This window comes from Marmota flaviventris, chromosome 4, assembly GCF_047511675.1.
Source record: "Marmota flaviventris isolate mMarFla1 chromosome 4, mMarFla1.hap1, whole genome shotgun sequence".
In the NCBI taxonomy this organism is placed as follows: domain Eukaryota; kingdom Metazoa; phylum Chordata; class Mammalia; order Rodentia; family Sciuridae; genus Marmota; species Marmota flaviventris.
In genome coordinates this window covers 27,451,949-27,475,097 of record NC_092501.1, presented here as the reverse complement: position 1 = coordinate 27,475,097, position 23,149 = coordinate 27,451,949, and positions in this window count along the sequence as shown.

Sequence of the window (23,149 nt, the reverse complement as noted above, 5' to 3'; positions counted from 1 at the left end):
TCTAGTTTTGTCCTAAATTTATATCTTCTACAAAGCTTTCTTTGATTAAATCAAAACTTTAGATAAAAACTTCCAAAATAAATCTTTGCAACACAGTATAAAACACAGAACATTGTATGTGTTCTAAAATAATAGCTAAATAATAGGTGATTTTTATTGAGTGCTTATTTAGTACATGCCAGGTATTGTTCTAAACACATTATACATGCAGCATTCCACTTAATTCTCATTAGATATCTGTGATGTATGTGACATTATTATCTAATTTTACAGATGAGGACCTGAAGCAAAAAGAAGTTAAGTAATTTACTCCAGGATTCTCTACCAGAACTTGGAGTTGACTCAGGTAGTCTGGACAGAACCCATACACTGAATCCCATCTCACTAAGCTAGCAATCTGTGGTGAGAACATTTCAAATGTGGAAGCAAAATGTAGGCTGTTCCATGGGATCTAGGTTTGGAGCACTGGTCATTCAAAAGGGCCAGTGTCTCTAACTAGCCTACTGGATTTTCTGTGTAAGGGCAAGGCCCACATCTTATTTATCTTTGTAATTCCAAAGTCTGGCACAATGACAGTCCCAATGAAGACATTTCATAGGTGTGGTTAAATAAATCAATTCAATAAATATAAATAATATTTGCAATTCTGTTTTTTAGGTTTTTTGTTTTGTTTTGGTTTTTTGATGTTGGGGATCGAACCCAGGGCCTTCTGCACAGCAAGGCCATCCTCTACTAATTGAGTTACATCCCCAGCCTTGTAGTTCTGTTCTTTATAAGTTCTATTTAGCCGAAGACACTTGAACCCTATCATTACCATGATCAAATAATACAGAAAGTATATTTCCTTTTTTAGCAATGGATGCATTGTGGAAAATATCATATGCAAACTGAATCATAGTTTCCTGATGTCTTGCAATGTGATATTTGAAAATCTAAGTAAAATTTTCTGAAAGAACTACTAACCTTATTAGATTTATCTTTATGTTCCGCTCACTCATCCACTTCTGCTCACTCATCCACCACTCATATTTATATGCTTATATATGTATATGCATAAATGCCCCAGGAATGTTTCTATTTAAAGGACTCATTTTTTGTATTATACTGAAAATAGACAAAAAAATCATTAACATGGAAAGTCCAGGTTTATACTTTTGCTTGACCCACTCCCTCATGCTGAAGTGATAACAATGAGGCAAAAAGAGGGCAAAAGCCCTATGGTGTGATCTCTCGAAGTATCAAATTAGACAAAAGATAGATTCAGTATATTAATAATGTATGCAGTACTCACATGTTAGACCAGTGGGAAGAACAAATTTAATAAAATTTATTTGAAAACTAGGAATAAAAGGTAAATGGAAGGTACTGGGACTTTGAGATTTTAAGTTATAATTCTACCATATTATTTGTTTTAAAATCTCTTTGGGGATGTAGCACAGTAGAACATGAGCTTAGCATGTGTGAAGTTCCAGGTTCAATCCCCAACACAGCAAAACAAAACAAAAAACTCATGATCATGTAATTAAGCATATCATGAAGTAAAATTAAAGTCCTTGGAGTTGAAAATACTTTTTGGCAATTGTTAAAGTGACAGGAAAGAATCAGAATTGTCCTTTACCCTTCAACCTCATCCCAGGTGCTCCTACTTTGTTTATACTTCTGGTAAATGAATGTCTCCGACTGCTTTTAAAAAATTTTTTAAGATAACACAATGTCCAAAAGATACACAAATTTAATAAAGTATTCACATTATGTATAGAGACTATTTATGCTTTTTAAAGATAGTTTATTTTAAAGAAATTAATTTCCTAAACTAATTAAGATAGTTTATTTTACTTTATGTAAACTACACCGAGCCATGTGGTATCCAGATATTTGGTTAGACATTATTTCTGTATATCTGTGGTGGTGTTTCTGGATGAGATTAACATTTGAAACAGCAGACTGAAAAAAAGTAGATTATCCTCCCTAATGTGGCGGGCCTCATCCAATCTGTTCAAAGTCTAAAGAGAATGAAAAAAAAAAAATCCTTCTCTCTGCCTGCCTTTGAGCTGAAATATCATTCTTCTGCCTTCACACTCAGATTCAGACTGTAACTTACACCATTGACCCTCCTGGTCCTCAGGTCTTGTACTTGGAACACTATTGACATCATTGATTCTCTTAGGTTCCAGCTTGCCAAATGCAGATCTTGATTATTCTGCCTCCATATCATAATCATATTAGTGAAATTTTTTTTTTTTTTTTTTGGTTCTGGGTGTTGAGCCCAGGGGCACTTTTCCACTGAGTTATATCCCCAGTCCTGTTTTATTTTTAATTTTGAGATGGGGTCTCACTAAGTTGCCCAGGCTAGCCTTGAACTTGTGATCCTCTTGCTTCAGCCTCCTAAGTCACTGGGATGTCAAATGTGTGCCATCACATCCAACACTTCCAGTCTCCTTCTGTCTCTCTCAATATAGATATAAATATATCTTATTGATTTTGTTTCTCTTTACAACCTGGACTAATATACCTACGACATAAAAGAGGATTTCATTTTACTATCTTTAGGTTAAATTACTTATATTGAAAAATTCATCTATTAGTATCTGTGCATTTGATGAATCATAAAACTCTTTGGAATGCCACTCTGGGCAACTCTACTAGGTAGGTGGTGTAGTGTACAATAAGAGCTTATGCTCAGGGGTCAAACTGGTGTAGCTTGAATTCTGGTTGTGCCACTTATTAGCAGTGTGACTTAGGTCAGTAATTTGTTTTCTTAAAATTCAGTTTGCTTATTTTAATATAAGGCTAGTAACTTGTGTCTCATCAGGATGTTGTAACTCTCAATAGTTGAAGTATCAGCATAGGACTAGGAATATAACACTCAAACTTAATGCCTTTGCTTGTGACTCTGAACAGAAAAGCAGGCTGAAGGAATGAGCAAAGTGTGTGAAGTATGGTGAATGGAAATTGTAAGTCAGTTTACCTCAATATCTCCAAAGTAAAACTAATTTCCAATATAAGTTGAACATTTTATTTCTGCCAAAATAATATGGGCTGTGTCACTTGGTTGTCCTTAAAAATTACATTCCAGCACTGATTCTTATTGTAATTTTCCTAATCTTAGATGCCCTTGGGTCCTAGCTTCCAGGAAAGGAATGAGATCTAGCAGCTCACCATTCTTCCCATCATATACATGAGAAACTGGGATTCAGGAGTGACATCTTTCCAAAAGTAATATGGAATGTCAGCATCCAAGTTCAAAATCCTTTCAGGCACAGGCAATTGGGGCTACCAGGTCCCTTGGAAAATGATATAGTAGGTGAAATGAGGACTCAAGAGAAGACATTACTTAACTTCAAACTACAGGATAAGAAGAAAGAAAAAAGTTATAGAAAATATGTACAAACACATCCTATTAGGAAAATATGTACGTATACATATGTACACACACACACACACACACACACACACACACTCAAACACAATACACACACATGCAGTTGCAAACCTTTCAAGACTTTGCTTAAGTTTTACTTCCTCAATGATGTTTACTTTGACCATTCTATTAAATACTGTAGCCTATCTCCACCTATTCCTCCTGAATCCCTATCTCCTCTGCACTTTTTTCCCACAGTACTTTTAAAACTGCCTTTCTAATGCCAATTATAATCTAAATATTGATTAACATTATCTCTATAACCCCATTCACATTCTAGAATGAGAAATCCACAATTGAAAAGGTTGTTCTTTTTTGTTCACTGATACATTCCAGTTGTGTAAATAGTACCCAACATACAGGAGGCACCTGCTAAGAGCCAAGTATATGATGCATGGCATTTTTGGTTGAAAGGTGACCCCAGCTAGCCATTGAGATGATATGATTATGTTAAGATTTGCATTCATATGGATATTGGACTCCTGCTGTTCACCTCGGCCTGCTACGGGACTCCTGGAGAGTTCCCATTGGTTGGGGAATTACAGTAGGAGGGAGTTCTGGGGGAGGAACTTCCTCTGGACGTGCCAGGAGAACGCCGCGTGTGTGGATCGGATCTTCCCGGGGGCATACAGAACATTGGCGGCAGTTTCAAAAAATAAAGTTTGTTCCTGCTTGAGTGGCTCGTGATTTTGTGCCCAGCCAGACTGCGGCATTTGGCGGCCCGTACGGAGAACGCCTGAAGCTTGGAGGTGAGTAAAATTGCTCGCCCCTGAGGGAAGACGACAAAATGAGTGACCATTTCAAAAAACAATGTGTTCTTGTTTTGATTTATCTTGTTTTTGTTTCAAGCTGCCTATCCCTAGAATTTTCTCAGGCAAACTGGGAAAAATGGTTGGCTCAAGGTTTGAAGTTGTTCGGCCCTGAGAAAGAGAAAATTGATACAACTATTCTTTGTTCCGTTTTTGTTTCATTCTGTTTCGGTTTTGTTTTATACTATCTTATTGGGTTGCGTTACCTTTATAGTAGATTAGAAACTAGTAAAAAACAAACCGAAAGACTGTTAAGTAAATTGTTAGAGGTCCAGACTATGGTAGAAAACATGTTAGGTCAAGCAAAAGAGAAGGTCTCTCGAGCTAGTCAGACAGAGGAAAATTTGAAGAAAGAAAGCTTAGAGGGAAAACAGCCATCAGGCGGGGAATTACAACAGGAGGCTGCTACTAACTCCGTTCTATCACCAGAGGGCGTAATTCAACCAACAGCTCCATCTACAGCTGAGCAGCCCTCAACTCCCATAGTTGATGGATGGAATCCTGAGGCAGGACCCCAAAGATTAGCATGCTCTGTACTTGAGCAGGCAGGAGGACAACGAATTCACCGTGCTTTAGATTTCAAAACAGTGAAGCAATTAAAGGAGGCTGTAACAACCTACGGGCCGCAAGCACCCTTCACTGTGAGCATGGTCGAATCCATTACCAACTTAGACATGACACCAGCAGATTGGGCTAACATGTGTCGATCTGTGCTAAATGGAGGACAATATTTGTTATGGAAGGTTGCCAATGAGGAATTTTGCATGGAGACAGCTAGGCGAAATGCAGCAGCTGGTTACCCTCAAAGAAATCTAGATATGTTATTAGGAAAAGGACCTTATGAGGGTCAACAGCAACAAATTGAATATGATCCCGGCGTATACGCACAAATTACTGTAGATGCAGTTAGGGCATGGAAAACTTTACAGGGGCATGGAGATTTACAAGGACAATTATCTAAGGTAATACAAGGAACTAATGAACCTTATGCTGAATTTGTAGATAGGCTTATTCAAACAGTTTCTAGAATATATGGAGATACAGAACAGGCAATGCCATTTATAAAACAACTGGCTTATGACCAAGCAAATTGTTGCTGCAGAGAGGTCATTAGACCATGGAGACATGAAGATTTAAACACATATATTAAATTATGTAGAGACATTAATGAACAAGGGCAAATCTTAGCAGCAGTACAACAGGCTTTAGATGCCAGGCCAAAAACATGCTATAATTGTGATCAAATAGGACATTTTAAAAGGAGTTGCCCCATAGGAGGAGGGTTTAACAAAGCTAGGTATCAAAGGAATAGAATACTGGGTATTTGCCCACGATGCCATAGAGGGAAACATTGGGCTAATGAATGCCGTTCTCAAACCACCATAGAGGGTATTCCGTTATCAAAAAACAGACAAGGACCAAGTGTTTACCCATGATATCGTGGAGAAAGGCATCAGGCTCCATTGCCAAAAAACAGACTGGAGGGCCCAATGCTCCGGGGCCCAAAACCACAAATATACGGGGCAATGGAGGAACCCAGCAGCACCATCAAGGTAGTGCCCAGGACGCATTATCCATTAAATCCCTCATCAGACAAACTAGAGGGAGCGCAGGGTTGGACATCTGTGCCTCTGCCAGAGCAGTACTAACTCCAGAGATGGGAATTCAAATCATTCCCACAGGAGTAAAAGGACCTCTTCCCCAAGGAACAGTAGGCTTATTATTGGGACACAGTTCTTCAACACTAAAAGGACTTATGATAAGTCCTGGGGTAATTGATCCCGATTATGAGGGTGAAATAAAAATTATAGCTAGTTCTCCAAGAGGTATATCAGTAATTTCACCAGGAGATAGAATAGCACATTTATTAATAACACCCAGCCTGCATGATAAATTTTCCAGTCATACTGTAGAAAGAGGTTCCAAGGGATTAGGCTCCACAGGTGTAGATTGGGCTATGCTGTCTTTAAATTTAGATTCTCACCCCATGCTAAAACTAAATATTCAAGGACATGACTTTAATGGGCTACTGGACACAGGGGCTGACCTTAGCATCATATCTCATCAAGAATGGCCAAAACATTGGCCATTACAACAAGCCACTCAAACGCTTCGAGGCCTAGGAGTGGCAACTAATCCCCATAGAAGTGCAATGGTATTAGATTGGAAGGATCCTGAAGGATGTGAAGGAACTATACAGCCATATGTATTGGATCATCTTCCCGTAAATTTATGGGGATGAGATGTCCTAGATCAATTAGGTTTGACATTAACAAATAACATCAATCCTAACGCGCCCACTACTAGGGCTAGACAAGGCTTTAGGAAAGAAAAAAGGTTAAGAGAACAAGAACAAGGTATGACAGCACCAATTCAAATAGATCAAGAAATAAATAGATATGGATTGGGTTTTCAGAAAGGGCCACTGAGACAATCAAAATTACTTGGAAATCAGAAAGACCAGTGTGGGTTCCTCAGTGGCCCCTGACTAAAGAAAAGATACAAGTAGCCCATGACCTGGTCAAACAACAATTAGCGGAGGGACATATACAACCTTCCGTATCTCCCCATAATACTCCCATTTTTGTCATTAAAAAGAAATCTGGTAAATGGAGATTATTGCAAGATTTAAGAGCCATTAATAATGAGATGGTTATTATGGGACCTGCTCAATCAGGGATTCCCCAATTGTCTGCTTTACCAAAAACCTGGTATGTTTTAGCTATAGATATTAAAGATTGTTTTTTTTCAATTCCAATTCATCCCGAGGATAGTCCACATTTTGCATTTACTATCCCTGCACTAAATCATGAAGGTCCTGATCAGAGATATGAATGGAAAGTACTCCCTCAAGGGATGGCTAATAGTCCAACTATGTGTCAAATTTATGTTAACAAAGCAATCCAGCCACTTAGAAATCAAAATCCTGAACTACAAATATTTCACTATATGGATGATGTGTTATTGGCACCTAAAGATAAAAACACATTGCTAGAATGTTATGCCACACTTACAAATTTATTAAAAAATTATAATCTAGAGATAGCAATAGATAAAGTACAATTAAATCTTCCAATTAATTATTTAGGAGTTCTATTATCCTCAACCATGGTCCGTCCACCAAAAATTCAAATACGAGTAGATCAACTCAAATCACTTAACGACTTTCAAAAGTTATTGGGAGTCATAAATTGGATAAGGCCTTATCTAGGCATACCAACAGGAGAGTTGGGACCTTTATTTGATATTCTAAAAGGTCCATCAGATCCAAATTCACCCCACATGTTGACGCCTGAAGCAAGAAAGGCATTAAAAATCATTGAAACATATATGGAAAATATGCATTTGGATAGAATTGATATAAGTTTGCCTTTATTATTTATTGTATTGCCAACAAAAAATATTCCTACAGGAGTATTTTGGCAAGAAGGTCCATTATTGTGGATACATTTATCTTACTCTCCTAACACTATTCTTACTAGATATCCTGAGGCTGTAGGACAGTTACTACTCAAAGGAATAAAAGCATCAAAGGGAGTGTTTGGGATTTCTCCCAATAAAATTATTACTCCATATACTATGGATCAAATTGATGAGTTAGCTAATGAGTTAAATACTTGGGCAATAATCATGTGTAAATATAATGTTTCATTTGATATTCACTTACTATTTAATCCTTTGTTGTCTTTTTGGTCTAAGCATCCTGTAGTTTTTCCAAAGATGACAAGAAAAACCCCTATCATAAATGCTCCAAATATATTCACTGATGGGTCAAATAATGGTACAGCAGCAGTAGTTACCCCTGATCAAACTTTTACATTTTTAGTACCCAAACAATCAGCTCAAAAGGTAGAGCTTAATGCAGTATTACAAGCTTTTATGATGTTTAAAGATTCTGTTTTTAATTTCTTTTCTGATAGTCAGTATGTAGTTAATGCTATAGTATCCCTTGAAGATGCTGGTAGGATTTGCCCTTCTTCTACTGTTTTCTCTTTGTTTTCCACTATACAAAGTCTAATCTGGGACAGAAAAGATCCATTCTTTATAGGACATATCAGGGCACATACAGGATTGCCTGGAGCCCTTAGTTTGGGCAATGAATTAGCAGATAAATCTACACATGACATACATATTTTCTCCACAATAGAAGAAGCTATAAATTTTCATAAAAGGTTCCATGTCAATGCTAATACTTTACAAAAGCGTTTTAAAATAACTAAAGAACAAGCCCGACATATAATAAAACAATGTCAAAATTGTGTGACCTTTTTACCACAAGTTAATCTTGGAGTCAATCCTAGAGGACTGATACCTAACCATATTTGGCAGATGGACGTCACACACTTGCCAGAATTTGGAAAATTAAAATATTTGCATGTTACAGTTGATACTTTTTCCAGATTTTTGATGGGCTCCCTTCATGCCGGAGAAAAAACTAAAGATGTTATAGCTCATTGCTTACAAAATTTTGCCACTGTGGGCGTTCCAAAACAGTTAAAATCAGATAATGGTCCTGGTTATGCGTCTACCTCTTTTAAACAATTTTGCTCATCATTTGGCATTACTCACATAACAGGAATTCCATACAATCCACAAGGACAAGGCATAGTTGAAAGAGCTCATCAAACTATTAAAATGTACTTATTAAAACAAAAGGAGGGAATTGGAAAGGGGTATATATCCCCCAAAGATAAACTTAAAATAACCCTTTTTACTCTAAACTTTTAAAATTTGGATTCATCAGGGCTTAGTGCTGCAGAAAGACATTTGTATCCAAAAATTGTACATAAGCCTAAGGTACTTTGGAAGGATATTCTAACAGGACAATGGAAAGGTCCTGACCCAGTGATAGTCTGGAGTCGGGGCTCTGTTTGTGTTTTTTCCACAGGGAGAACAGCAGCCAATTTGGATTCCAGAGAGATTAACCAAAACAATTTCTACAAACCAAAAGGAAGATGATTTGACTCAAATCCGTAACAGCTGATATCCAGAACTCCAGCTTGGCTATTCTTACATCTGCGACAGTGATTAACCAGGATGCTTTTTTCAATATCTATTTTATTATTGCTTTTTTCCACATCATAAAGTTCTATTTTATTTTTGAGCTCATACAGACCCAGGTTAATGTTTTTCTGATCAGTTTTATTTTTTGACTGTGGAGTTTTTAAACATTGCAATGGAGATTTCACCTAGGTAAAGCTACAAGGCCTTTACTATTGTATCTTATGTGTTGTATGTTACGTGTGCACACTTCTGTTTTGTGTTGTATGTCTGTATGTGCGTATGTCCATATATCATATATGAGGAGCGCTCATAATTATGGATCCGAATTTTTTTTTATTATTCATGTGATTTTAATAGTTTAATTTATTTGGGTAAACAGCTGTTGAGGATTGTTTTAATATATGAACAAATAGGAGGTTAACAGATCTGTTTGTTTACTTTCACCTTTCCTTTTAATTATATGTAATAATTCTGTCCAGGATAATGTAAATTGTTCTAAATATTGTTTTCTTAGTACCTGTTGAAATGTTACATTTTTTTTTTTTAAGCATCATTGTCAGAATTCCTATTTTCATCCCAGTGCCGGTGAAGACAAAGATGAAACCAAACTACAACTTCTTCGAGAGTTATCACAACAGACTGTATAAACTGATACATCAATGATTAATAACTCAACAAGTAATGCTCAATCAATGAGTCGATTTATTTTGGGAGGATATGGACATATTGATAGATTCCTCTGCTTTGAACTGCTTACAAAACTTGCCTGGACTATGTATCACTTGTATGCATTGTGATCTATCTGTTGATGCAGTGAATTATGGTAGTGCTAGCGTATCTTTGCTGATGTGTCACCAGTGATGCAATTTTTCCTAGGAGCCGTCCATTGACTCGGTGTCGTGGCATTTCTGTATCCTCCTCCCTTCTACTAGTGATGGTCTAATGTTGGGGGCCAACAGAGGTGAGGCAAAGAACCTCAACCCCCCACCAGCACCAAGGCCAAATTTGGGGGCCAACAGAGGTGAGGCAAAAAACCTCACCCCCCCACTGGTGCATAGGCCTATCCACAAGTATGGCTATATGCTGGACCGGTAGTCAGTGACGGGTATGATCCAATTGCAGTGGTATCAACCTAAGACAGGAGGCTGACGCCTAGAGGTCAGTTTTCCGATGACGGGTAAGAACCATATGATGAATTGGACAAACCTAACAGGCATGGTCCCTAGCCAGATTGCTTGTTGCTTAAACAGAAGGGGGGAGATGCTAAGAGCCAAGTATATGATGCATGGCATTTTTGGTTGAAAGGTGACCCCAGCTAGCCATTGAGATGATATGATTATGTTAAGATTTGCATTCATATGGATATTGGACTCCTGCTGTTCACCTTGGCCTGCTATGGGACTCCTGGAGAGTTCCCATTGGTTGGGGAATTACAGTAGGAGGGAGTTCCGGGGGAGGAACTTCCTCTGGGCGTGCCAGGATGTCTGTGTGGATCGGATCTTTCCGGGGCGTACAGAACATTGGCGGCAGTTTCAAAAAATAAAGTTTGTTCCTGCTTGAGTGGCTCGTGATTTTGTGCCCAGCCAGACTGTGGCAGGCACCCAATAAATATGTGCAGAATAAGAAGGTTCTGAGAAACACAAGAGAATCTCAGGTAAGGAAGATAGAGTGAACACCTGTACAGGCTCCCTCCCCAAACTCTAGCAAAGTCATAGTAAATGAATTATTTAACAGGCATAATCCAAGGATGGAAAAAAATGGGAGAAGAGACTACAGGCAGATTCTGGAAGCTGCAACACAGGTGGATGACTAAGACTGAACCTGAATCAGAACCAGTGAAGCTGAAGCAGGCACTGGGGACAGCACAGAAGCAACATGGTTTCCATGGAAGAAGTCCACAAAGGCTCAAGATCCAGAGGCACTAGCTGCCTTGGAGGGAGGTGGGGAGGGCACAGAATCCTAAGGACAGGATCACTGATCTGTTGAAGAAGGAAATGCCCCAGACTCCAGACAAAACACTGGAAACTATTTACTGGTTGGAGAAAACTCCAGGACCTCTAACTGGGGAACATGAAATTCATCTGAGGGCAGAGTGACTGCATCAGTGTGGTGGAGTCAGGAGATAGAAACTGCAAAATGACAGGGAAGGGAAGGGAGGGTAAAGAGAAGGACTTACATACTGGATATCAGACTCATAAGATCCTTCTCTTTTTCAGCATGTAGAATGCAGCAGCCAGGCCTCAACACTTCAAGCAGGAACTGAAAGAACCTTCTCTGCAGACTCTAAGAGCCTGGAAGGAAAAAGCTATGATACTGACATCTGAAATCACTCAAACATTTCTGTCACAGGCAGAGATCAGCTCTCACTGAACATGAGGTGCTCGCTCAGAGCTTCCTAGGGCTTTGTACCCACTGTTTTACATAAACAAACAGGTGTGGATCATCAGGCACCTCAGACAGATCTGCCAAAACAAAAGAGCAAAAACAACAACAACAAAGAAATTTGGAACATAGGAGAAAAGAGATTATGTAGGGAGAAGGAAAAAATATTCTCTAAACTATCATTAAAATTCTTAAAGGAATAAGAGAAAACACTGAATCCAAGGAACAAACAAGATAATACAAAAAGGAATAAAAATAAAAATAATAACAACAACGACAATAATAATAAGCCCACTGACAATTAAGGTATGATATAAAATGCAAAAAAAAAGGGGATGGTTATAAGATGAAGGTAAAGAAATCTCCCAAAAATCAAGTAAAGAAAAAGAAATTAAAAATAGAGAAGATATCTATCTATATCTATATACACACACATACATGTATATATACATATGTACATATGTATATATATATATACATATATGTGTGTGTGTGTGTATTTTTTAATTAAAGATCAATTCTGCAATTCTGGAGATTTAAGACAGAGAACAAAAAAATTGGAGGAAGAAGAGAAAATCATCAATACATCACCAAAATACATTCTCAGATTTGAAGGGTCCACACAATATCCTTGACAATGCATGGAAATTGATCCATACCAAGGCATATCAACATGAAATTTCAGAAAACTGGAGATCCAGAGATAACTGAAAACATTCTACGTCTTGTGAGACTAATAGAAAATGAACAATTCCCCAAAGACAGTGAACGAAGAAAAAAGAACACAAAGAATCCATGAACAGAAGATACAATGCCAGCAAGAAGCAAAGGGAATCACTAGAATCATACTTCTGAGAAGTCCTAAGAGAAGAGGAGGGCAGGAGGTTCGTGGAGCACCCAGTCCAGGATGGAACAGGTGACAGGTTCAGGAGAGACTGCTCCAGGACATTGAAATTGAGAGAATACCTGATGTGACCAAATGTATTGAGATGAGATGTAGAAGTTGGTGGGGAGATTGGGTGGAACTAATAATAAGTGCAAGTGCACAGAAATCTAAAAGAAAACCAGTTATTAGGTCCAGAGAAAACAAAAAATTACACAGGAGGGAATCACATGTCTCCTGAGTGAACAATAGTTAAGTAATATAAACATGGACTACAGATATAACCAAAATTACAACACAACTGTACTTAGAGTACTGAGAAAGTGAATCATCCAGGTGCCCATGTGAATAAGTGAGTGGTGGCTGTACTAGTGGTGATGGGGAAAAAGATAAAATTCTCTTCCGACCTGGAGAGAAGTCAATAAGTAATGTAAAAGGGTTTAAATCACTAAGTGGCCATGTGCTTATATGTCACATGTCACAGAGATACAGAAGGGACTTCCAAAGAGTGAGCTAAAAGAAGTTCAAAGGTTGTCTCTGAGAAGCAGAAAATGGTGACGAGGAAGGGGTCCTACTATTTTCATAACAAGCCTTATGAAAAATTTTCACTCTTTAAGTTATATAGAAATTAACAGGCATAAAATATGGAAAAAAATACAAGGTAACTACAGAGACTTTTCAAATGAACAACACCCTTCTCCCCAATCTCTGTGACAACACTGTCTTGTTTCAGATCTCACTTGTCTTCCCCCAACCACTCACCCACATAACAAGGACACTAAGGAGAGGGAAGGGAAACACTGGATGATTCTGGGATCTGCTCACCCAGAATCATATTAGAATCCCTGGCTCTGTTTTTAGTCTGTTTTCACCAGATAACTTCTTCTGGGCAACTTTGCTAAGAGCCACAGCCAAGTAATATGATGCATGGCATTTTTGGTTGAAAGGTGATGCCAGCAAGCCATTGAGATGATATGATTATGTTAAGATTTGCATTCATATGGATATTGGACTCCTGCTGTCCACCTCGGCCTGCTACGGGACTCCTGGAGAGTTCCCATTGGTTGGGGAAGTGCGGTAGGAGGGAATTCCGGAGGAGGAACCTCCTCTTGGGATCCGGGAGAACTGCGGCATGGGTCCATCGAAAATCTTCCCGGGCGCGGATGGAGCATTGGCGGCAGTTTCAAAAAATAAAGTTTGTTCCTGCTTGAGTGGCTCATGATTTTGTGCCCAGCCAGACTGCGGCACAACTTAAAATTTTATATTGAAATTATAAGTTTCAAAACCAGGCTGACTCAATACTTGCATATTTCTTCTTCCTTACTTTCCATTGAAAGGTCCAAGCAATCGATTTCAAATCGATTTCTCTTTTGACCAAAGAGAAAGGAGGCTTCATTCAAAGCCCTGAAGCAATAAGAAAAAAAAAAAAAAGTCTACTTCTGTGGCATGGTTTAAGTCATCTTCCAAGTCCTCTCATAAGTGAAATTTCCTGAATAATATTGACCAAATTATATTGTTATAATATAATTATGTTATTATATAATTATATTATATATAGTTATAATATAATTTGTACATGCACGTACAAATATGTAACAATGAATTATACCATTATGTATAATTACAATGTTCCGATAAAAAATATGGACAAAGATAAGTGATTCAGTCTGAAGTGAATCACTTCTGGGTCATTTTTTCAATGGTTTTGTTGTGGAGGGCCAGGTGTGGTCTTGACTTATTCTTCCAGGCCATGTTCCCAGTCTGCCTCCTCTATGCAGTGGTTCTGGGTCACCATTTTTCTCTTCATTCACTGAGTTCTTGTGTTCTAGGCAATGTGCTTTCTTTTGCTACATAAAGTACAGCATCACACTGTTATGAAGTAGGGACAATCAACATGTGTCCCTCTCTAACCCATTTTGTCCCATTGTCTCAGATGTGGAGCACCCTATAAAAACTTAAATATAGCATATAATATATATGACGATTAAGTGATAAAATAATTATAATATAAAATTAATATTAATAATATATAATCTGTAGTTATGATTTCCAACCTATTTTAATGTACCTGTCAATTTCATTGAAATACTCACAGAATGGAAAACTGTGGCATAATGGGTTAAAGAAGGTATTATAGTTAGAGGATTGGGGGTCATTGTATATAACTGTGTAACCACCACCTGAACAACACAGAACAAGTTTCTTATGCTAAAAATTCCCTCATGACCTTTTGCTGCCACGTATACATTTTTTAAGTGTAGGATAATTGTATACATACCATTCTTTAATCTGAATATTTCTCTTAAGATGCATTGGACATTTTCTATGGAAATTAATAATAGTTTTTTTATAACTTTTTTTTAAATGTTAGGGATATTATGGACACTAAGTACATGCTCAACCACTGAGCTAAACCCCAGCCCAAGAACTTAATTTTAATGGCTACATAGTATTCCTTCAAATCACTGTTAAAAAAAAAAAAAAAAAAAAAAACCAAAAGGGGAAAATAATAGAAACAAATAAAAAGGACAAAATCTATTTAACCAAATACTTTTGATATGTGTTTTTTCCTGCTCCCTCTTGGTGAAACTATTTTTCAATTATATTACATTATTCAATTTTTTTTAAAAATGTGTCTTTTGTTTTTGTTACCACTGTGTTCTCTTCCTGTTTTGTTTCTAATTCCCATTATCTTGCCCTTGGACCTTCCTAGTCTATAATTTCTTCTTAGGTTATCAACTTTCTCTCTATCTTTATATAGACTCATTTAGATTTCATCTCTATTTCTCTTCCCAACACTAGATCCTGATTCCCAGGAGCCTATTGGGTAGTATTTGTATGTACATGTACTTTTTGCAACTCAAACTACATCAAAAATTGAACTCCTAACCCCTTTCCAAATCTTTTTTCTTCTTGTTTTCCTTCCTTCTTTCAACTCAAGGCCTTGAACATTCTAAGCAAGGCTCTACCAGAGCTACAACACTCACCTCTACTTCTTTTAAAAAATTACCTATTTCAATTGTTGAAAGTACTTCCTTTGCATCATTAAAAAAAAGGCATTTCAATTCCTTTCCATCATCTCATAGTTTCGATCGACTGAGTGTTATTATTGAGTCTGTTCCAAACGTCTCGGACTTCCTTTCCATTTCCATCACTACCCCTGCTCCTCACCTGAGTTGTACCAAAGACTTAATCTAATCTACCAGCCCCAGTCTGGACTCCTCTGCTCTGCTCTGCTGTTGCACAGATTTTCCTGTCCTGCTTGAACATATCTAATGACTCCTTATCAGATAAGAAGCAATTTGCACCCTCTGTGCAGGCACCTTTCCCTCCCATTCCGCACCCCCTTCATGTCGGGTGACATCAGCCTGGAACGTTCCCTAACGCTTCACTTTTGTTTTACCTTGGGCTCTTCCTCATAAGTTTTTCTGACTCCTACGTGACAGGTATTTTGCACTATACAGACAAGAATCACAATGCGCCCTGCCCACCGACTCTCCCAGCTTAGCCAGGTCTCCCCAACCTCAAGAGCAGCTGGGGAACAAGTGCCTACACAGGCCATAGACCCCAGGGGAGGGGCTGGCTGTCCAGAAGGCTAAAGCTCTTTGCATTTCTTTTGGGCACGAAAGGAGATCATATGCTGGGTAGGAGCGGCCTCTCCCATTCCGGGAGCTCTCGAAGCGCACAAGTGCACAAAAGAACTTCCCGCTGTGGAAGGCAGTCTTCACTTCCGCGTTCCAGCGTGTGGCGGGCGAAGTCCGACAGAAGCCTTAACGCGGGCAGAGAAAGTAGAAAGACGACAGCGAACGGGCTGAAGCGGTCGCGCTGTAGCGGTCGCGCCTTCTGATTGGCTCGGATGGCCGTCTGACAAGCCGAGTGGCCGCTGATTGGCTGCGTGGGCTCAGGAGCTACGTGCGGCTTGAACGCTAATAACCCTGAAGGCCGGGTCTCTGACCGGCAGTAACCCCGGTGAGAGGTGAGGAGGGCATCGGCGGAGCCCCGCCCCGCCCCGCCCCGCCCCGCCCCGCCCCGCCAGGCTCTGGCTCCGGGCGTGAGGCCGCGGTTTGGGCTGCGGGAGCTGCCCCTGAGAGTTCAGCGCTCAGCGTTGCAGGCAGAGCCTGGCTGGCGGTCTGCGCACAGAGCAGCCGCGTTCCGACCTCAGCGGGGCTGTTAAGGAGTTTAGTGAGGACGGGGGCGTTGGAGTCACAAGGACGGCAGTTCTGTGGAATCACACGGATGGCCGCGGTGGTTCAGCGAGGTGGCAGCTTGTCCTCCCCGCCCCTGCGCACTCTGCCCTGTTGGTGGAAAAGGCACGACCGGAGGCTTCGGCCTGACACTGGTCTTGCTACGGCGGGCGCGGCTTCTCCCACCCTCACATACGGGGCCAGGGAGACCTGTGGGGACTGCCTTTCCTGAGGAAGGGAGGAGGACGGGACGAATGTGTGCATGAAGGATAAAGGGAGACGCGCATACGTTGGTGGTGGGAATGTAAATGGTGCAGCTACTGTGGAAAACACTGGTGAGCCCACAAAAAGTTACACATTCAATTGCATGTGACTCAGACACTCCAAAGCTAGGTACCCAAATGAATGCAAAGGAGTTCTCAAATATTTGTTCATAAATGTTCATAAAAGCGCTAGTCACAGTGCCCCAAAGTTCATAACAATAGATAAAGCAATATACAGCTCTAATACGCATTAAATAGAATATTAATAATCCATTAAATGGACTATTAATAAAAAGGAATGGAGTACCAATTTATGCTACAGGGCGGATGAACATGCAAATAATTATCCTGGGAGAGAAACCAGACACAGAAGCTCACATAATTCATTTCTGTGAAAATCCAGAATAAGTAAACCCATAGAGAGAAAGCACATTGGTTGTTGCCAAGGATGGAAGGTGGAGTGGGGGTGGGGGGGAAATGAGGAGTTCCTGTTGAAAGGGTTTGGGATTTTCTTTGGGGTGATAAAAAAAAATGTTTAGGGACCAGAAGTGGTGGTTATGCAATATTGCAAATGTATTAAATGCCACATGATTTTTTTAAAAAAATATTTTTTAGTTATAAATGGATCTTTCATTTTATTTATTTATTTGTATGTGGTGAGGACGGAACCCAGGGCCTCACACATGCCAGGCAAGTACTCTACCACTGAACCACAACTCCAGCCCCCCACATGATTTTTTTAAAAATGGTTACTTTATGTTGTGTAAAGTCTACTTCAAATTACCTAGATATAATGTATATCGATATAATGTATATAGATATAATGTATATCTAAAGATATCACTCTACATATCTGTAATGAACAGTAGTGTTTTTCTACTGACCAAAATTCTCTCAAGAAAGGAGTGAAAGTTTACCTGTAACTTTGGACCGTTGGTTCCCTTTCATGTTCAATTTTTAATTTTTTTCATCTAGTTGTTTACAAGGTTTTTCAAAGCCTGGCCTGGCCTTGGCTATTCACCGCTCCCACTGGACTTGGGCCTAGACATAAAGGACCCTTTTGGTCCCTCTGAGAAGGTCCTTGCCTGGGCCCTGGACCACCATAAGTCAGCACAGCACACACTGTTCTTTTGTGAGCCCTCTCAGAACAGGGTATAGCAGGCTGGGCAAAACAGTCATTGAGGGACAGACTGGGTTGTCAAAATAAGAGGGTTCTGCCACTGGCAATCCCAGAGTAGAATCTCAGCTTCTTGGAGCCTGTGGCATTTGCCTCAAAGTCAGTGTTCATGAATCAGCCCTTTGCCTGTAGCTGTAGCTCACAGAGTAGGACTCCACTCCCATTAACATTCCCCCCAGTATGTAGTAGAGACACAACTTAAAAGAAGACATGAGATCTTTCCATTATTGGATTGAGTGCTGACTGTTTTAAATGAAGGGAGACATTTCCAATAAAGTAAGATGCCTTTGGAGGAGTACAGAACTTTACAAGGGGGTGGAGTATGAATGAAAAGAAGAGAGGAAACGTCAGGTCTGATTCTGTGGTAGAGGAGAGGGCTTAAAAACTCAAATGTGGCTCAGTGTTAAGGTGGGTCAGGAGGTGGAGAGAGCTGGGTTCTTGCAGAACACAGGAAGCTTGTGTAGTTTGTACTTGAATTCAGCTCCCTGCCATTGGCAGTCAGGGAGGAGGGCTACCACCAGGCTTTGCCTCTGAGTATAACTGGGTATCACTGGCCGGCACTTGGGTATAAAAGCAGGGCTGTCTTTTTGGTCCTCAGGAGAGCCAAGAGGTGAGACCTCAGTTCTGGAGCCAGACCACAGTGCCACTGTCCGCTCTCTCACAGGTTCTCTCCAGATCTGATCCAGCTACCTCTTTAGTTGAATTCATGCAACAACAGCACCTGCTTCTGATAGAGTGAGGTGATGTGCTGTTTAGCCTGCAGTGTGGTGCTTGTCTGTAGAAATGTGGATATTGCTATTATCAGTAGTGCCTGTCCTCTAGTCTGGTGGACAGAGATCTTGGATTTTGACTCTGAGGAAAGTTGGATTTGTTTTGTGCAGTGGCCAAAACATTTTTCACTAATATAGCACATAGTACCTGGATTCTTCCAGCTAGTGTAATTTGGGAGAACAAATTTATCATCTTAGACTCCAGTTTATAGAATTTACCTTTTGTCTCCTTGACATTTGAGACTGAGAACCATACAACTGTATAAATAAGGGAAGACGGAGTACTTCCTTTAATGAAATACTTCAGTCAGTTATTTTTTTAGTATATTTGGGTTTTATTGATTCAGTTGTTATATGTATGTATGATTATGCCACAGTGAAACCCACTATTATGTTCGATTATTATGTACCATTACAAAACTTCTTTATTTTCAAATTAGATTGTCTTTTTTGTATGGTTTTTGAGTTGTAAGCATTCACTTTATGTTTTGAGTTTGAGTCCCCTATCAAATATATGATTTGCAAATGTTTTCTCCCATTTTGTGGGTTACTTTTTCTTTTTTTATATCTTTTTTTTATTATTAGTTGTTCAAAACATTACAAAGCTCTTGACATATCATATTTCATACATTTGATTCAAGCAGATTATGAACTTCCATTTTTACCCCGTATACATATTGCAGATTCACATCGGTTCCACATCCACTTTTTTACATACTGCCATACTAGTGTCTGTTGTATTCTGCTGCCCTTCCTATCCTCTACTATCCCCCCTCCCCTCCCCTCCCCCCTCCTCCCATCTTCTCTCTCTACCCCATCTACTGTAATTCATTTCTCTCTCTTGTTTTTTTTCCCTTTCCCCTCACTTCCTCTTACATGTAATTTTGTATAACAATGAGGGTCTCCTTCCTTTACCATGCAATTTCCCTTCTCTCTCTCTTTCCCTCCCCCCTCTCGACCCTGTTTAATGGTGATCTTCTTCTCATGCTCTTCCTCCCTATTCTGTTCTTAGTTGCTCTCCTTATATCAAAGATGACATTTGGCATTTGTTTTTTAGGGATTGGCTAGCTTCACTTAGCATAATCTGCTCTAGTGCCATACATTTCCCTGCAAATTCCATGATTTTGTCATTTTTTAGTGCAGAGAAATACTCCATTGTGTATAAATGCCACATTTTTTTTTAATCCATTCATCTATTGAAGGGCATCTAGGTTGGTTACACAGTCTAGCAATTGTGAATTGTGCTGCTATGAACATCGATGTAGCAGTATCCCTATAGTATGCTCTTTTAAGGTCTTCAGGGAATAGTCCGAGAAGGGTAATAGCTGGGTCAAATGGTGGTTCCATTCCCAGCTTTCCCAGGAATCTCCATACTGCTTTCCAAATTGTCCGCACCAATTTGCAGTCTGTGGGTTACTTTTTCAATTTCCTTTATAAAAATATTTTAGTTGTAAATGGACACAATACTTCTATTTTATTTACTTATTTTTATGTGGTGCTAAGGATTGAACCTAGTGCCTCATATGTGCTAGCAAGTGCTCTACCACTGAGCTATAGCTCCAGCCCCAAACCTTTTCGATTTCTTGATAACATTTTTTTCAAAGGACAGTTCTCAGTTTTGATAAACTTCAAATTATCTTTTTTTTCTTTATTTTTTTTCTTTCATATCTAAGAAACCACTGTCTAATCCAAGGTGTTGGAGATTTACATCTTTGTTTCTCCTCAGAGTTTTATAGCATTAGGTGATTCATTTGGAGTTAATATTGAGTTAGTGGGCCAGCATTCCTTTGCATGTGGATATCCAGTTGTCCCAGCAGCATTTGTTGAAAAATGTTATTTTTTCCTTGTTGAATTGTCTAGACACTCTCATCAAAAATCAAATTTACCCTAGATGTTGGGGTATACATCTACACTATTAATTCCATCTCATTAATTTATGTGTGTTCTTATGCCAGTAGTGTCTCACTTTGATTATTGACCCTCAGAAGTACTTTTGAAATCAGGAAGTATTAGTCCTCCAACTTTGAGCTTGTCTTGCCAGTTTGTTTTGGCTATTCTGGGTCTTATAAATTTCCCTATAAACTTTAGGATCAGCTTGTCAAATTCTCTTCAAAAAGGAATTAGAGCAGGGCAAAATGTTGCATGCCTGTAATCCTAGCAGCTCTGGAGGCTGAGGAAGGAGGATCACAGTTGGAGGTCAGCCTCAGCAATGGTGAGGCACTAAGCAACCCAGTGAGACCCTGTCTCTAAATAAAGTACAGAATAAGGCTGGGGATGTGGCTCAGTGGTTGAGTGCCCCTGAATTCAATCCCCAGTACCTCCCCCCCCCCCAAAAAAAAATCAGAGCTAGGCACAGTGGTATATTCTTATAATCCTAGTGACTCAATAGGCTGAGGAAGAAGAATCAGAAGTTGGAGGTCAGCCTCAGCAACTCAGCAAGACCTTAAGCAATTTAATGAGACACTGTCTCAAGATAAAAAATAAAAAGGACTGAGAATGTGGCTCAGTAGTTAAGGGCCCTTGGTTTCAATTCTCAGTACTTTGGTTGAAAAAAGTTGAAATTTGATAAAAATTGCCTTGAAATGATACATAAATTTCAAGATATTGCCATGGTAACAATATCAGTCTTCTAATCCATGAACATATACTTCCTTTGAATATCTTTCAAGTACTTTCTCCTTTAAAATCTTTCAACAGCATTTTGTAGTTTGAAGTGTATCATCATACTGGACATATCTTTATTTTTGATGCTACTATAAACGGAAGCATTTTCTCAATTTCATTTTTAGTCTATTCATTGCTAGTTTAGACAGAATACAATTGATTTTTGTATATTGCTATTTTATATATATATATATATATATATATATATATATATATATTTTTTTTTTTTTTTTTAATTTTTTTTAGATGCAGGGACCTTTATTTTTTTCATTTATTTATATGTGGTGCTGAGAATCGAACCCAGTGTCTCACACATACTAGGCAAGTGCTCTACCACTGAGCCACAGCCTCAGCCCCTATTGCTATTATATCTTGAAACCTTGCCTAAATTGTTTATTTTGTAGAAATTTTCATATTCTAGTTATATCGTCAGGAAACAAAGGTAGTTTTACATCTTTCTGTTTAATTTAGGCACTGCTTCTTTCATTGCTCTGACAGATATTTTGGGGAATATTGTGGTTCTTTTAGGGAGGAGGGAGAAAATGGTGGCCACTGGTATAAAAATTTTCATTATTTTAGTTTCTCCATTATTTTAAATCTTTTTTTTTTTTTTTTTTTTTGCCAATAATTAAATCTTGATGCCTAGACTGGTCCTTAATCTCTTTATCCCTTCTCATAAAATATGGAGGAGCAGAGTTCACTGCTTTGCCCCCAGGGAGCTCTTGCTCTCCATCTCACCCTCCGAAGAAAGCTGTCACTCATTCCCTTAACTGTTTTCCAGTTCTAAAATCTCTCTGTTTTCCTCTTTCTTTGGATAACTTTTGCAGACAAGGAAGAAAACAGTCCGAGGAACAAATAGATATAGAAAATATGGAGGAGGCACAGAGGTGTGTTTAATCAGAGGGAGGACAGCCAGGTGTGGAAGAGGAGGAACTGAGAAGGCAGCAGGAGCACAGTGAGGACATGTTGTTTCCCTGGGATGCCAGTCCATGACAACAGCAGAGACGCGGCAGGGCAGGTGCAGTTATGGGACAACCGAAAAATTATTCTGACTTCAGCATTTTAAACAAAGTAGAAAGGGAGTGGGACTCAAGGTAGAAAGCCAGATACTCACTGATGAAGAAAATGTCACCCTCAGTCTAAGTAAGGTCTGGCAAAGCCTCGATGTATGCTATCTTTGATTTTGGATACTCAGAATTAGAGTCCTGAGTTACAATGACTCTAAGAGAGTCGTGCTTCTTGTTCAAGACAAGGGCAACCTTAGATCAGAAAGTGAGGTGAACTAACAGAACTAGTTCTCAGAGCTCATAGAAGCCGAGTTTTTGGTAGAGGAGGTTCCAGCTGGAATATGGAGCTTGTACAGATGGTACAAGTTCTGCCCTCTTTTTGCCACAAGAGGATTACCAAAGCAATAGAAGCTGAGAGTAAACCAAACCAAACACCTTTTCCATCATGTGATGGTGAAGCCCTCTCTACTCCAGGAATCCAGTTTCCCCTGGATTATTTCTTTCTTCCTGCTGTTGTATATCAGTGGTCAGGAAGCCATTTATTGCCTGGAGGCCAAGACTTTCCAGGAGCTGGGCTGCCCAGCC